We start from the raw sequence: 15,302 nt of genomic DNA on the forward strand, positions 1-15,302 counted from the left end.
CTGCTTCTCCTCACTCAGTCCTCTGCTTGTTCTTACTCAGTATTCCTCTGCTTCTCCTCACTCAGTCCTCTGCTTGTTCTTACTCAATATTCCTCTGCTTCTCCTCACTCAGTCCTCTGCTTGTTCTTACTCAGTATTCCTCTGCTTCTCCTCACTCAGTCCTCTGCTTGTTCTTACTCAGTATCCCTCTGCTTCTCCTCACTCAGTCCTCTGCTTGTTCTTACTCAGTATTCCTCTGCTTCTCCTCACTCAGTCCTCTGCTTGTTCTTACTCAATATTCCTCTGCTTCTCCTCACTCAGTCCTCTGCTTGTTCTTACTCAGTATTCCTCTGCTTCTCCTCACTCAGTCCTTGGCTTGTTCTTACTCAGTATTCCTCTGCTTCCCCTCGCTCAGTCCTCTGCTTCTTCTTACTCAATATTCCTCTGCTTCTCCTCACTCAGTCCTCTGCTTCTTCTTACTCAGTATTCCTCTATTTCTCCTCACTCAGTCCTCTGCTTGTTCTTACTCAGTATTCTTCTGCTTCTCCTCACTCAGTCCTCTGCTTGTTCTTACTCAGTATTCCTCTGCTTCCCCTCGCTCAGTCCTCTGCTTCTTCTTACTCAATATTCCTCTGCTTCTCCTCACTCAGTCCTCTGCTTCTTCTTACTCAGTATTCCTCTGTTTCTCCTCACTCAGTCCTCTGCTTGTTCTTACTCAGTATTCCTCTGCTTCTCCTCACTCAGTCCTCGGCTTGTTCTTACTCAGTATTCCTCTGCTTCCCCTCACTCAGTCCTCTGCTTGTTCTTACTCAGTATTCCTCTGCTTCTCCTCACTCAGTCCTCTGCTTGTTCTTACTCAGTATTCCTCTGCTTCTCCTCACTCAGTCCTCTGCTTGTTCTTACTCAGTATTCCTCTGCTTCTCCTCACTCAGTCCTCTGCTTGTTCTTACTCAATATTCCTCTGCTTCTCCTCACTCAGTCCTCTGCTTGTTCTTACTCAGTATTCCTCTGCTTCTCCTCGCTCAGTCCTCGGCTTGTTCTTACTCAGTATTCCTCTGCTTCCCCTCGCTCAGTCCTCTGCTTCTTCTTACTCAATATTCCTCTGCTTCTCCTCACTCAGTCCTCTGCTTCTTCTTACTCAGTATTCCTCTGTTTCTCCTCACTTAGTCCTCTGCTTGTTCTTACTCAGTATTCTTCTGCTTCTCCTCACTCAGTCTTCTGCTTGTTATTACTCAGTATTCCTCTGTTTCTCCTCACTCAGTCCTCTGCTTGTTCTTACTCAGTATTCCTCTGCTTCTCCTCACTCAGTCCTCTGCTTGTTCCTACTCCGTATTCCTCTCCTTCTCCACACTCAGTCCTCTGCTTGTTCTTACTCAGTATTCCTCTGCTTCTCCTCACTCAGTCCTCTGCTTGATCCTACTCCATATTCCTCTGCTTCTCCGCACTGAGTCCTCTGCTTGTTCTTACTCAGTATTCCACTGCTTCTCCTCACTCAGTCTTCTGCTTGTTCTTACTCAGTATTCCTCTGCTTCTCCGCACTCAATCCTCTGCTTGTTCTTACTCAGTATTCCTCTGCTTGTTCTTACTCACTCAGTCCTCTGCTTCTCCTCACTCAGTCTTCTGCTTGTTCTTACTCAGTATTCCACTGCTTCTCCTCACTCAGTCCTCTGCTTGTTCTTACTCAATAGTCCTCTGCTTCTCCTCACTCAGTACTCTGCTTGTTCTTACTCAGTCCTCTGTTTCTCCGCTCTCAGTCCTCTTTTTGTTCTTACTCAATATTCCTCTGCTTCTCCTCACTCAGTCCTCTGCTTGTTCTTACTCAGTATTCCTCTGCTTCTCCTCACGAAGTCCTCTGCTTGTTCTTACTCAGTATTCCTCTGCTTCTCCTCACTCAGTCCTCTGCTTGTTCTTACTCAATATTCCTCTGCTTCTCCTCACTCAGTCCTCTGCTTGTTCTTACTCAGTATTCCTCTGCTTCTCCTCACTCAGTCCTCGGCTTGTTCTTACTCAGTATTCCTCTGCTTCCCCTCACTCAGTCCTCTGCTTGTTCTTACTCAGTATTCCTCTGCTTCTCCTCACTCAGTCCTCTGCTTGTTCTTACTCAGTATTCCTCTGCTTCTCCTCACTCAGTCCTCTGCTTGTTCTTACTCAGTATTCCTCTGCTTCTCCTCACTCAGTCCTCTGCTTGTTCCTTACTCAGTATTCCTCTGCTTCTCCTCACTCAGTCCTCTGCTTGTTCCTACTCAGTATTCCTCTGCTTCTCCTCACTCAGTCCTCTGCTTGTTCCTACTCAGTATTCCTCTGCTTCTCCGCACTCAGTCCTCTGCTTGTTCTTACTCAGTATTCCTCTGCTTCTCCTCACTCAGTCCTCTGCTTGTTCTTACTCAGTATTCCTCTGCTACTCCTCACTCAGTCCTCTGCTTGTTCCTACTCAGTATTCCTCTGCTTCTCCTCACTCAGTCCTCTGCTTGTTCTTACTCAGTATTCCTCTGTTCTCCTCTCTCAGTCCTCTTTTGTTCTTACTCAGTATTCCTCTGCTTCTCCTCACTCAGTCTCTGCTTGTTCTTACTCAGTATTCCTCTGCTTCTCCTCACTCAGTCCTCTGCTTGTTCTTACTCAGTATTCCTCTGCTTCTCCTCACTCAGTCCTCTGCTTGTTCTTACTCAGTATTCCTCTGCTTCTCCTCACTCAGTCCTCTGCTTGTTCTTACTCAGTATTCCTCTGCTTCTCCTCACTCAGTCCTCTGCTTGTTCTTACTCAGTATTCCTCTGCTTCTCCTCACTCAGTCCTCTGCTTGTTCTTACTCAGTATTCCTCTGCTTCTCCTCACTCAGTCCTCTGCTTGTTCTTACTCAGTATTCCTCTGCTTCTCCTCACTCAGTCCTCTGCTTGTTCTTACTCAGTATTCCTCTGCTTTCTCCTCACTCAGTCCTCTGCTTGTTCTTACTCAGTATTCCTCTGCTTCTCCTCACTCAGTCCTCTGCTTGTTCTTACTCAGTATTCCTCTGCTTCTCCTCACTCAGTCCTCTGCTTGTTCTTACTCAGTATTCCTCTGCTTCTCCTCACTCAGTCCTCTGCTTGTTCTTACTCAGTATTCCTCTGCTTCTCCTCACTCAGTCCTCTGCTTGTTCTTACTCAGTATTCCTCTGCTTCTCCTCACTCAGTCCTCTGCTTGTTCTTACTCAGTATTCCTCTGCTTCTCCTCACTCAGTCCTCTGCTTGTTCTTACTCAGTATTCCTCTGCTTCTCCTCACTCAGTCCTCTGCTTGTTCTTACTCAGTATTCCTCTGCTTCTCCTCACTCAGTCCTCTGCTTGTTCTTACTCAGTATTCCTCTGCTTCTCCTCACTCAGTCCTCTGCTTGTTCTTACTCAGTATTCCTCTGCTTCTCCTCACTCAGTCCTCTGCTTGTTCCTACTCAGTATTCCTCTGCTTCTCCTCACTCAGTCCTCTGCTTGTTCTTACTCAGTATTCCTCTGCTTCTCCTCACTCAGTCTTCTGCTTGTTCTTACTCAGTATTCCTCTGCTTCTCCTCACTCAGTCTTCTGCTTGTTCTTACTCAGTATTCCTCTGCTTCTCCTCACTCGGTCTCGGTCTCGCTTGTTCTACTCAAGTATTCCTCTGCTTCTCCTCACTCAGTCTTCGCTTGTTCTTAGTCAGTATTCCTCTGCCTCTCTCACTCATTCCTCTGCTTGTTCTTACTCAGTAGTCCTCTGCTTCTCCTCACTCAGTCCTCTGCTTGTTCTTACTCAGTATTCCTCTGCTTCTCCTCACTCAGTCCTCTGCTTGTTCTTACTCAGTATTCCTCTGCTTCTCCTCACTCAGTCCTCTGCTTGTTCTTACTCAGTATTCCTCTGCTTTTCCTCACTCAGTCCTCTGCTTGTTCTTACTCAATAGTCCTCTGTTTCTCCTCACTCAGTCCTCTTCTTGTTCTTACTCAGTAGTCCTCTGCTTCTCCTCACTCAGTCTTTTGCTTGTTCTTACTCGGTAGTCCTCTGCTTCTCCTCACTCAGTACTCTGCTTGTTCTTACTCAGTATTCCTCTGTTTCTCCTCACTCAGTCCTCTGCTTGTTCTTACTCAGTATTCCTCTGCTTCTCCTCACTCAGTCCTCTGCTTGTTCTTACTCAGTATTCCTCTGCTTCTCCTCACTCAGTCCTCTGCTTGTTCTTACTCAGTATTCCTCTGCTTCTCCTCACTCAGTCCTCTGCTTGTTCTTACTCAGTATTCCTCTGCTTCTCCTCACTCAGTCCTCTGCTTGTTCTTACTCAGTATTCCTCTGCTTCTCCTCACTCAGTCCTCTGCTTGTTCTTACTCAGTATTCCTCTGCTTCTCCTCACTCAGTCTTCTGCTTGTTCTTACTCAGTATTCCTCTGTTTCTCCTCACTCAGTCCTCTGCTTGTTCTTACTCAGTATTCCTCTGCTTCTCCTCACTCAGTCCTCTGCTTGTTCTTACTCAGTATTCCTCTGCTTGTTCTTACTCACTCAGTCCTCTGCTTGTTCTTACTCAGTATTCCTCTGCTTCTCCTCACTCAGTCTTCTGCTTGTTCTTACTCAGTATTCCTCTGCTTCTCCTCACTCAGTCCTCTGCTTGTTCTTACTCAGTATTCCTCTGCTTCTCCGCACTCAGTCCTCTGCTTCTCCTCACTCAGTCTTCTGTTTGTTCTTACTCAGTATTCCACTGCTTCTCCTCACTCAGTCCTCTGCTTGTTCTTACTCAATAGTCCTCTGCTTCTCCTCACTCAGTACTCTGCTTGTTCTTACTCAGTCCTCTGTTTCTCCGCTCTCAGTCCTCTTTTTGTTCTTACTCAATATTCCTCTGCTTCTCCTCACTCAGTCCTCTGCTTGTTCTTACTCAGTATTCCTCTGCTTCTCCTCACTCAGTCCTCTGCTTGTTCTTACTCAGTATTCCTCTGCTTCTCCTCACTCAGTCCTCTGCTTGTTCTTACTCAATATTCCTCTGCTTCTCCTCACTCAGTCCTCTGCTTGTTCTTACTCAGTATTCCTCTGCTTCTCCTCACTCAGTCCTCGGCTTGTTCTTACTCAGTATTCCTCTGCTTCCCCTCGCTCAGTCCTCTGCTTCTTCTTACTCAATATTCCTCTGCTTCTCCTCACTCAGTCCTCTGCTTGTTCCTACTCAGTATTCCTCTGCTTGTTCTTACTCACTCTTTCCTCTGCTTGTTCTTACTCAGTATTCTTCTGCTTCTCCTCACTCAGTCTTCTGCTTGTTATTACTCAGTATTCCTCTGTTTCTCCTCACTCAGTCCTCTGCTTGTTCTTACTCAGTATTCCTCTGCTTCTCCTCACTCAGTCCTCTGCTTGTTCCTACTCCGTATTCCTCTCCTTCTCCACACTCAGTCCTCTGCTTGTTCTTACTCAGTATTCCTCTGCTTCTCCTCACTCAGTCCTCTGCTTGATCCTACTCCATATTCCTCTGCTTCTCCGCACTGAGTCCTCTGCTTGTTCTTACTCAGTATTCCACTGCTTCTCCTCACTCAGTCTTCTGCTTGTTCTTACTCAGTATTCCTCTGCTTCTCCGCACTCAATCCTCTGCTTGTTCTTACTCAGTATTCCTCTGCTTCTCCGCACTCAGTCCTCTGCTTCTCCTCACTCAGTCTTCTGCTTGTTCTTACTCAGTATTCCACTGCTTCTCCTCACTCAGTCCTCTGCTTGTTCTTACTCAATAGTCCTCTGCTTCTCCTCACTCAGTACTCTGCTTGTTCTTACTCAGTAGTCCTCTGTTTCCCCTCGCTCAGTCCTCTTTTTGTTCTTACTCATTATTCCTCTGTTTCTCCTCACTCAGTCCTCTTCTTGTTCTTACTCAGTAGTCCTCTGCTTCTCCTCACTCAGTCTTTTGCTTGTTCTTACTCAGTAGTCCTCTGCTTCTCCTCACTCAGTACTCTGCTTGTTCTTACTCAGTATTCCTCTGTTTCCCCTCGCTCAGTCCTCTTCTTGTTCTTACTCAGTATTCCTCTGCTTCTCCTCACTCAGTCCTCTGCTTGTTCCTACTCAGTATTCCTCTGCTTCTCCTCACTCAGTCCTCTGCTTGTTCTTACTCAGTATTCCTCTGCTACTCCTCACTCAGTCCTCTTTTTGTTCTTACTCAGTATTCCTCTGCTTCTCCTCACTCAGTCCTCTACTTGTTCTTACTCAGTATTCCTCTGCTTCTCCTCACTCAGTCCTCTGCTTGTTCCTACTCAGTATTCCTCTGCTTCTCCTCACTCAGTCCTCTGCTTGTTCTTACTCAGTATTCCTCTGCTACTCCTCACTCAGTCCTCTGCTTGTTCCTACTCCGTATTCCTCTGCTTCTCCGCACTCAGTCCTCTGCTTGTTCTTACTCAGTATTCCTCTGCTTCTCCTCACTCAGTCCTCTGCTTGTTCTTACTCAGTATTCCTCTGCTACTCCTCACTCAGTCCTCTGCTTGTTCCTACTCCGTATTCCTCTGCTTCTCCGCACTCAGTCCTCTGCTTGTTCTTACTCAGTAGTCCTTTGTTTCTCCTCTCTCAGTCCTCTTTTTGTTCTTACTCAGTATTCCTCTGCTTCTCCTCACTCAGTCCTCTGCTTGTTCCTACTCAGTATTCCTCTGCTTCTCCTCACTCAGTCCTCTGCTTGTTCTTACTCAGTATTCCTCTGCTTCTCCTCACTCAGTCCTCTGCTTGTTCTTACTCAGTATTCCTCTGCTTCTCCTCACTCAGTCCTCTGCTTGTTCTTACTCAGTATTCCTCTGCTTCTCCTCACTCAGTCCTCTGCTTGTTCTTACTCAGTATTCCTCTGCTTCTCCTCACTCAGTCCTCTGCTTGTTCTTACTCAGTATTCCTCTGCTTCTCCTCACTCAGTCCTCTGCTTGTTCTTACTCAGTATTCCTCTGCTTCTCCTCACTCAGTCCTCTGCTTGTTCTTACTCAGTATTCCTCTGCTTCTCCTCACTCAGTCCTCTGCTTGTTCTTACTCAGTATTCCTCTGCTTCTCCTCACTCAGTCCTCTGCTTGTTCTTACTCAGTATTCCTCTGCTTCTCCTCACTCAGTCCTCTGCTTGTTCTTACTCAGTATTCCTCTGCTTCTCCTCACTCAGTCCTCTGCTTGTTCTTACTCAGTATTCCTCTGCTTCTCCTCACTCAGTCTTCTGCTTGTTCTTACTTAGTATTCCTCTGTTTCTCCTCACTCAGTCCTCTGCTTGTTCTTACTCAGTATTCCTCTGCTTCTCCTCACTCAGTCCTCTGCTTGTTCTTACTCAGTATTCCTCTGCTTCTCCGCACTCATTCCTCTGCTTGTTCTTACTCAGTATTCCTCTGCTTCTCCTCACTCAGTCTTCTGCTTGTTCTTACTCAGTATTCCTCTGCTTCTCCTCACTCAGTCCTCTGCTTGTTCTTACTCAGTATTCCTCTGCTTCTCCTCACTCAGTCCTCTGCTTGTTCTTACTCAGTATTCCTCTGCTTCTCCGCACTCAGTCTTCTGCTTGTTCCTACTCAGTATTCCACTGCTTCTCCTCACTCAGTCCTCTGCTTGTTCTTACTCAGTAGTCCTCTGTTTCTCCTCACTCAGTCCTCTTCTTGTTCTTACTCAGTATTCCTCTGCTTCTCCTCACTCAGTCCTCTGCTTGTTCCTACTCAGTATTCCTCTGCTACTCCTCACTCAGTCCTCTGCTTGTTCTTACTCAGTAGTCATCTGTTTCTCCTCTCTCAGTCCTCTTTTTGTTCTTACTCAGTATTCCTCTGCTTCTCCTCACTCAGTCCTCTGCTTGTTCTTACTCAATATTCCTCTGCTTCTCCTCACTCAGTCCTCTGCTTGTTCTTACTCAGTATTCCTCTGCTTCTCCTCACTCAGTCCTCGGCTTGTTCTTACTCAGTATTCCTCTGCTTCCCCTCACTCAGTCCTCTGCTTGTTCTTACTCAGTATTCCTCTGTTTCCCCTCGCTCAGTCCTCTTCTTGTTCTTACTCAGTATTCCTCTGCTTCTCCTCACTCAGTCCTCTGCTTGTTCCTACTCAGTATTCCTCTGCTTCTCCTCACTCAGTCCTCTTTTTGTTCTTACTCAGTATTCCTCTCCTTCTCCTCACTCAGTCCTCTTCTTGTTCTTACTCAGTATTCCTCTGCTACTCCTCACTCAGTCCTCTTTTTGTTCTTACTCAGTATTCCTCTGCTTCTCCTCACTCAGTCCTCTTCTTGTTCTTACTCAGTATTCCTCTGCTTCTCCTCACTCAGTCCTCTGCTTGTTCCTACTCAGTATTCCTCTGCTTCTCCTCACTCAGTCCTCTGCTTGTTCTTACTCAGTATTCCTCTGCTACTCCTCACTCAGTCCTCTGCTTGTTCTTACTCAGTAGTCCTTTGTTTCTCCTCTCTCAGTCCTCTTTTTGTTCTTACTCAGTATTCCTCTGCTTCTCCTCACTCAGTCCTCTGCTTGTTCTTACTCAGTATTCCACTGCTTCTCCTCACTCAGTCCTCTGCTTGTTCTTACTCAGTATTCCTCTGCTACTCCTCACTCAGTACTCTGCTTGTTCTTACTCAGTAGTCCTTTGTTTCTCCTCTCTCAGTCCTCTTTTTGTTCTTACTCAGTATTCCTCTGCTTCTCCTAACTCGGTCTTCTGCTTGTTCTTACTCAGTATTCCACTGCTTCTCCTCACTCAGTCCTCTGCTTGTTCTTACTCAGTAGTCATCTGTTTCTCCTCTCTCAGTCCTCTGCTTGTTCTTACTCAATAGTCCTCTGCTTCTCCTCACTCAGTACTCTGCTTGTTCTTACTCAGTCCTCTGTTTCTCCGCTCTCAGTCCTCTTTTTGTTCTTACTCAATATTCCTCTGCTTCTCCTCACTCAGTCCTCTGCTTCTCCTCACTCAGTCTTCTGCTTGTTCTTACTCAGTATTCCACTGCTTCTCCTCACTCAGTCCTCTGCTTGTTCTTACTCAATAGTCCTCTGCTTCTCCTCACTCAGTACTCTGCTTGTTCTTACTCAGTCCTCTGTTTCTCCGCTCTCAGTCCTCTTTTTGTTCTTACTCAATATTCCTCTGCTTCTCCTCACTCAGTCCTCTGCTTGTTCTTACTCAGTATTCCTCTGCTTCTCCTCACTCAGTCCTCTGCTTATTCTTACTCAATATTCCTCTGCTTCTCCTCACTCAGTCCTCTGCTTGTTCTTACTCAGTATTCCTCTGCTTCTCCTCACTCAGTCCTCGGCTTGTTCTTACTCAGTATTCCTCTGCTTCCCCTCGCTCAGTCCTCTGCTTCTTCTTACTCAATATTCCTCTGCTTCTCCTCACTCAGTCCTCTGCTTCTTCTTACTCAGTATTCCTCTGTTTCTCCTCACTCAGTCCTCTGCTTGTTCTTACTCAGTATTCTTCTGCTTCTCCTCACTCAGTCTTCTGCTTGTTATTACTCAGTATTCCTCTGTTTCTCCTCACTCAGTCCTCTGCTTGTTCTTACTCAGTATTTCTCTGCTTCTCCTCACTCAGTCCTCTGCTTGTTCCTACTCCGTATTCCTCTCCTTCTCCACACTCAGTCCTCTGCTTGTTCTTACTCAGTATTCCTCTGCTTCTCCTCACTCAGTCCTCTGCTTGATCCTACTCCGTATTCCTCTACTTCTCCGCACTGAGTCCTCTGCTTGTTCTTACTCAGTATTCCACTGCTTCTCCTCACTCAGTCTTCTGCTTGTTCTTACTCAGTATTCCTCTGCTTCTCCGCACTCAGTCCTCTGCTTGTTCTTACTCAGTATTCCTCTGCTTCTCCGCACTCAGTCCTCTGCTTCTCCTAACTCAGTCTTCTGCTTGTTCTTACTCAGTATTCCACTGCTTCTCCTCACTCAGTCCTCTGCTTGTTCTTACTCAATAGTCCTCTGCTTCTCCTCACCCAGTACTCTGCTTGTTCTTACTCAGTAGTCCTCTGTTTCCCCTCGCTCAGTCCTCTTTTTGTTCTTACTCATTATTCCTCTGCTTCCCCTCGCTCAGTTCTCTGCTTCTTCTTACTCAATATTCCTCTGCTTCTCCTCACTCAGTCCTCTGCTTCTTCTTACTCAGTATTCCTCTGTTTCTCCTCACTCAGTCCTCTGCTTGTTCTTACTCAGTATTCTTCTGCTTCTCCTCACTCAGTCTTCTGCTTGTTATTACTCAGTATTCCTCTGTTTCTCCTCACTCAGTCCTCTGCTTGTTCTTACTCAGTATTTCTCTGCTTCTCCTCACTCAGTCCTCTGCTTGTTCCTACTCCGTATTCCTCTCCTTCTCCACACTCAGTCCTCTGCTTGTTCTTACTCAGTATTCCTCTGCTTCTCCTCACTCAGTCCTCTGCTTGATCCTACTCCGTATTCCTCTGCTTCTCCGCACTGAGTCCTCTGCTTGTTCTTACTCAGTATTCCACTGCTTCTCCTCACTCAGTCTTCTGCTTGTTCTTACTCAGTATTCCTCTGCTTCTCCGCACTCAGTCCTCTGCTTGTTCTTACTCAGTATTCCTCTGCTTCTCCGCACTCAGTCCTCTGCTTCTCCTAACTCAGTCTTCTGCTTGTTCTTACTCAGTATTCCACTGCTTCTCCTCACTCAGTCCTCTGCTTGTTCTTACTCAATAGTCCTCTGCTTCTCCTCACCCAGTACTCTGCTTGTTCTTACTCAGTAGTCCTCTGTTTCCCCTCGCTCAGTCCTCTTTTTGTTCTTACTCATTATTCCTCTGTTTCTCCTCACTCAGTCCTCTTTTTGTTCTTACTCAGTATTCCTCTGCTTCTCCTAACTCAGTCTTCTGCTTGTTCTTACTCAGTATTCCACTGCTTCTCCTCACTCAGTCCTCTGCTTGTTCTTACTCAGTAGTCATCTGTTTCTCCTCTCTCAGTCCTCTGCTTGTTCTTACTCAATAGTCCTCTGCTTCTCCTCACTCAGTACTCTGCTTGTTCTTACTCAGTCCTCTGTTTCTCCGCTCTCAGTCCTCTTTTTGTTCTTACTCAATATTCCTCTGCTTCTCCTCACTCAGTCCTCTGCTTCTCCTCACTCAGTCTTCTGCTTGTTCTTACTCAGTATTCCACTGCTTCTCCTCACTCAGTCCTCTGCTTGTTCTTACTCAATAGTCCTCTGCTTCTCCTCACTCAGTACTCTGCTTGTTCTTACTCAGTCCTCTGTTTCTCCGCTCTCAGTCCTCTTTTTGTTCTTACTCAATATTCCTCTGCTTCTCCTCACTCAGTCCTCTGCTTGTTCTTACTCAGTATTCCACTGCTTCTCCTCACTCAGTCCTCTGCTTGTTCTTACTCAATAGTCCTCTGCTTCTCCTCACTCAGTACTCTGCTTGTTCTTACTCAGTCCTCTGTTTCTCCGCTCTCAGTCCTCTTTTTGTTCTTACTCAATATTCCTCTGCTTCTCCTCACTCGGTCCTCTGCTTGTTCTTACTCAGTATTCCTCTGCTTCTCCTCACTCAGTCCTCTGCTTGTTCTTGCTCAATATTCCTCTGCTTCTCCTCACTCAGTCCTCTGCTTGTTCTTACTCAGTATTCCTCTGCTTCTCCTCACTCAGTCCTTGGCTTGTTCTTACTCAGTATTCCTCTGCTTCCCCTCGCTCAGTCCTCTGCTTCTTCTTACTCAATATTCCTCTGCTTCTCCTCACTCAGTCCTCTGCTTCTTCTTACTCAGTATTCCTCTGTTTCTCCTCACTCAGTCCTCTGCTTGTTCTTACTCAGTATTCTTCTGCTTCTCCTCACTCAGTCTTCTGCTTGTTATTACTCAGTATTCCTCTGTTTCTCCTCACTCAGTCCTCTGCTTGTTCTTACTCAGTATTCCTCTGCTTCTCCTCACTCAGTCCTCTGCTTGTTCCTACTCCGTATTCCTCTCCTTCTCCACACTCAGTCCTCTGCTTGTTCTTACTCAGTATTCCTCTGCTTCTCCTCACTCAGTCCTCTGCTTGATCCTACTCCGTATTCCTCTGCTTCTCCGCACTGAGTCCTCTGCTTGTTCTTACTCAGTATTCCACTGCTTCTCCTCACTCAGTCTTCTGCTTGTTCTTACTCAGTATTCCTCTGCTTCTCCGCACTCAGTCCTCTGCTTGTTCTTACTCAGTATTCCTCTGCTTCTCCGCACTCAGTCCTCTGCTTCTCCTAACTCAGTCTTCTGCCTGTTCTTACTCAGTATTCCACTGCTTCTCCTCACTCAGTCCTCTGCTTGTTCTTACTGAATAGTCCTCTGCTTCTCCTCACCCAGTACTCTGCTTTTTCTTACTCAGTAGTCCTCTGTTTCCCCTCGCTCAGTCCTCTTTTTGTTCTTACTCATTATTCCTCTGTTTCTCCTCACTCAGTCCTCTTCTTGTTCTTACTCAGTAGTCCTCTGCTTCTCCTCACTCAGTCTTTTGCTTGTTCTTACTCAGTAGTCCTCTGCTTCTCCTCACTCAGTACTCTGCTTGTTCTTACTCAGTATTCCTCTGTTTCCCCTCGCTCAGTCCTCTTCTTGTTCTTACTCAGTATTCCTCTGCTTCTCCTCACTTAGTCCTCTGATTGTTCCTACTCAGTATTCCTCTGCTTCTCCTCACTCAGTCCTATGCTTGTTCTTACTCAGTATTCCTCTGCTACTCCTCACTCAGTCCTCTTTTTGTTCTTACTCAGTATTCCTCTGCTTCTCCTCACTCAGTCCTCTTCTTGTTCTTACTCAGTATTCCTCTGCTTCTCCTCACTCAGTCCTCTGCTTGTTCATACTCAGTATTCCTCTGCTTCTCCTCACTCAGTCCTCTGCTTGTTCTTACTCAGTATTCCTCTGCTACTCCTCACTCAGTCCTCTGCTTCTTCTTACTCAGTAGTCCTTTGTTTCTCCTCTCTCAGTCCTCTTTTTGTTCTTACTCAGTATTCCTCTGCTTCTCCTCACTCAGTCCTCTGCTTGTTCCTACTCAGTATTCCTCTGCTTCTCCTCACTCAGTCCTCTGCTTGTTCTTACTCAGTATTCCTCTGCTACTCCTCACTCAGTCCTCTGCTTGTTCTTACTCAGTAGTCATCTGTTTCTCCTCTCTCAGTCCTCTTTTTGTTCTTACTCAGTATTCCTCTGCTTCTCTTCACTCAGTCCTCTGCTTGTTCTTACTCAGTATTCCTCTGCTTCTCCTCACTCAGTCCTCTGCTTGTTCCTGCTCAGTATTCCTCTGCTTCTCCTCACTCAGTCCTCTGCTTGTTCTTACTCAGTATTCCTCTGCTACTCCTCACTCAGTCCTCTGCTTGTTCTTACTCAGTAGTCCTTTGTTTCTCCTCTCTCAGTCCTCTTTTTGTTCTTACTCAGTATTCCTCTGCTTCTCCTCACTCAGTCCTCTGCTTGTTCCTACTCAGTATTCCTCTGCTTCTCCTCACTCAGTCCTCTGCTTGTTCTTACTCAGTATTCCCCTGCTACTCCTCACTCAGTCCTCTGCTTGTTCTTACTCAGTAGTCATCTGTTTCTCCTCTCTCAGTCCTCTTTTTGTTTTTACTCAGTATTCCTCTGCTTCTCCTCCCTCAGTCCTCTGCTTGTTCTTACTCAGTATTCCTCTGCTTGTTCTTACTCACTCAGTCCTCTGCTTGTTCTTACTCAATATTCCTCTGCTTCTCCTCACTCAGTCCTCTTCTTGTTCTTACTCAGTATTCCTCTGCTTCTCCTCACTCAGTCCTCTGCTTGTTCTTACTCAGTATTCCTCTGTTTCTCCTCACTCAGTCCTCTGCTTGTTCTTACTCAGTATTCCTCTGCTTCTCCTCACTCAGTCTTCTGCTTGTTCTTACTTAGTATTCCTCTGTTTCTCCTCACTCGGTCCTCTGCTTGTTCTTACTCAGTATTCCTCTGCTTCTCCTCACTCAGTCCTCTGCTTGTTCCTACTCCGTATTCCTCTGCTTCTCCGCACTCATTCCTCTGCTTGTTCTTACTCAGTATTCCTCTGCTTCTCCTCACTCAGTCTTCTGCTTGTTCTTACTCAGTATTCCTCTGCTTCTCCTCACTCAGTCCTCTGCTTGTTCTTACTCAGTATTCCTCTGCTTCTCCTCACTCAGTCCTCTGCTTGTTCTTACTCAGTATTCCTCTGCTTCTCCGCATTCAGTCTTCTGCTTGTTCTTACTCAGTATTCCACTGCTTCTCCTCACTCAGTCCTCTGCTTGTTCTTACTCAATAGTCCTCTGTTTCTCCTCACTCAGTCCTCTTCTTGTTCTTACTCAGTATTCCTCTGCTTCTCCTCACTCAGTCTTTTTCTTGTTCTTACTCAGTAGTCCTCTGCTTCTCCTCACTCAGTACTCTGCTTGTTCTTACTCAGTATTCCTCTGTTTCCCCTCGCTCAGTCCTCTTCTTGTTCTTACTCAGTATTCCTCTGCTTCTCCTCACTCAGTCCTCTGCTTGTTCCTACTCAGTAGTCCTCTGCTTCTCCTCACTCACGGCTAGATTTAGAGTTCGGCGGTAGATGGGCTGTTAACGCCACGCGTGTTTTATGTCTAACGCACGGCATTGTTTGACTCCGGTATTTAGAGTTAATATAAGACCATCTAACGATGCTCCTAACGCGTGTATGTCACACGCGTAATCCTGCCCGCGTTAGACAGTCTCCCATAGAGAACAATGGGAAAGGCAAAAAATAGCTTTTTTCACCTAACACTCGATCTCGCGAGAAATACGCACAGCTCGGTCATATGACGCATACCACATCATGCACAACAATAACACGCCGCAAATGTCACAACATCAATCAATCAACAAAGCACACAAGCATTACACATTCACAAGCGGGGGAAGTTTTAATACTATTTATACGTGGAATACGCATATACTTTAAGATGCGGAAAATCGCACAATAACAACAAGGATTAAAAAATATATACATACACTAAAAAAAAAATCGCATTCAATATCATTATATATTATGAAAAACATACATATACAACACTTCACGAAGAACACACCATCGCAAATTCACATTTAAAAAGAATACTATTGGACAATGTTAGAGAAAACGACCACTATGACATCATCGCATTCTACACATTCCACAAATACCAACTCAAAATGAGCATGCGCAAATTAACACACCTAATACACATTGCAATAATATTAATTGCTAATAAAGCACACCTGAACACTAATTACAATGGAAATTGGGACATCATTAAACATTTACACAGGGTATATAAGCACCACACAAGCAGGGCTTCTTTGACTGTGTTGCTGGTGGGTCTTTGGAGAGTTAAGAATAGAGATTTTGCGATTTTTTGAGAGTGAGTTAGTGTTAGTGTGAGAGAGTCAGTTGGTAGTGTTAGCGTGAGAGAGTCAGTTGGTAGTGTTAGCGTGAGATAGTCAGTTGGTAGTGTTAGCGTGAGAGAGTGAGTGAGTTAGTGGGAGGTAGCGGGAGTGGGAGAGAGTCTGTTAGTGGGAGCGTGAGTGAGTTAGTGGGAGT

At 45.9% G+C, this 15,302-nt stretch overlaps 1 protein-coding gene across 1 annotated transcript in view; it reads left to right on the forward strand.

Annotated features, from left to right (window-relative positions):
* LOC128662718 (protein DENND6B-like) overlaps positions 1 to 15,302 on the forward strand; it is a 574,365-nt gene that overhangs the window by 323,853 nt on the left and 235,210 nt on the right. The gene's annotated exons all lie outside the window — the stretch shown is intronic.

Source organism: Bombina bombina, chromosome 6 (genome assembly GCF_027579735.1).
Source record: "Bombina bombina isolate aBomBom1 chromosome 6, aBomBom1.pri, whole genome shotgun sequence".
Classification (NCBI taxonomy): Eukaryota; Metazoa; Chordata; class Amphibia; order Anura; family Bombinatoridae; genus Bombina; species Bombina bombina.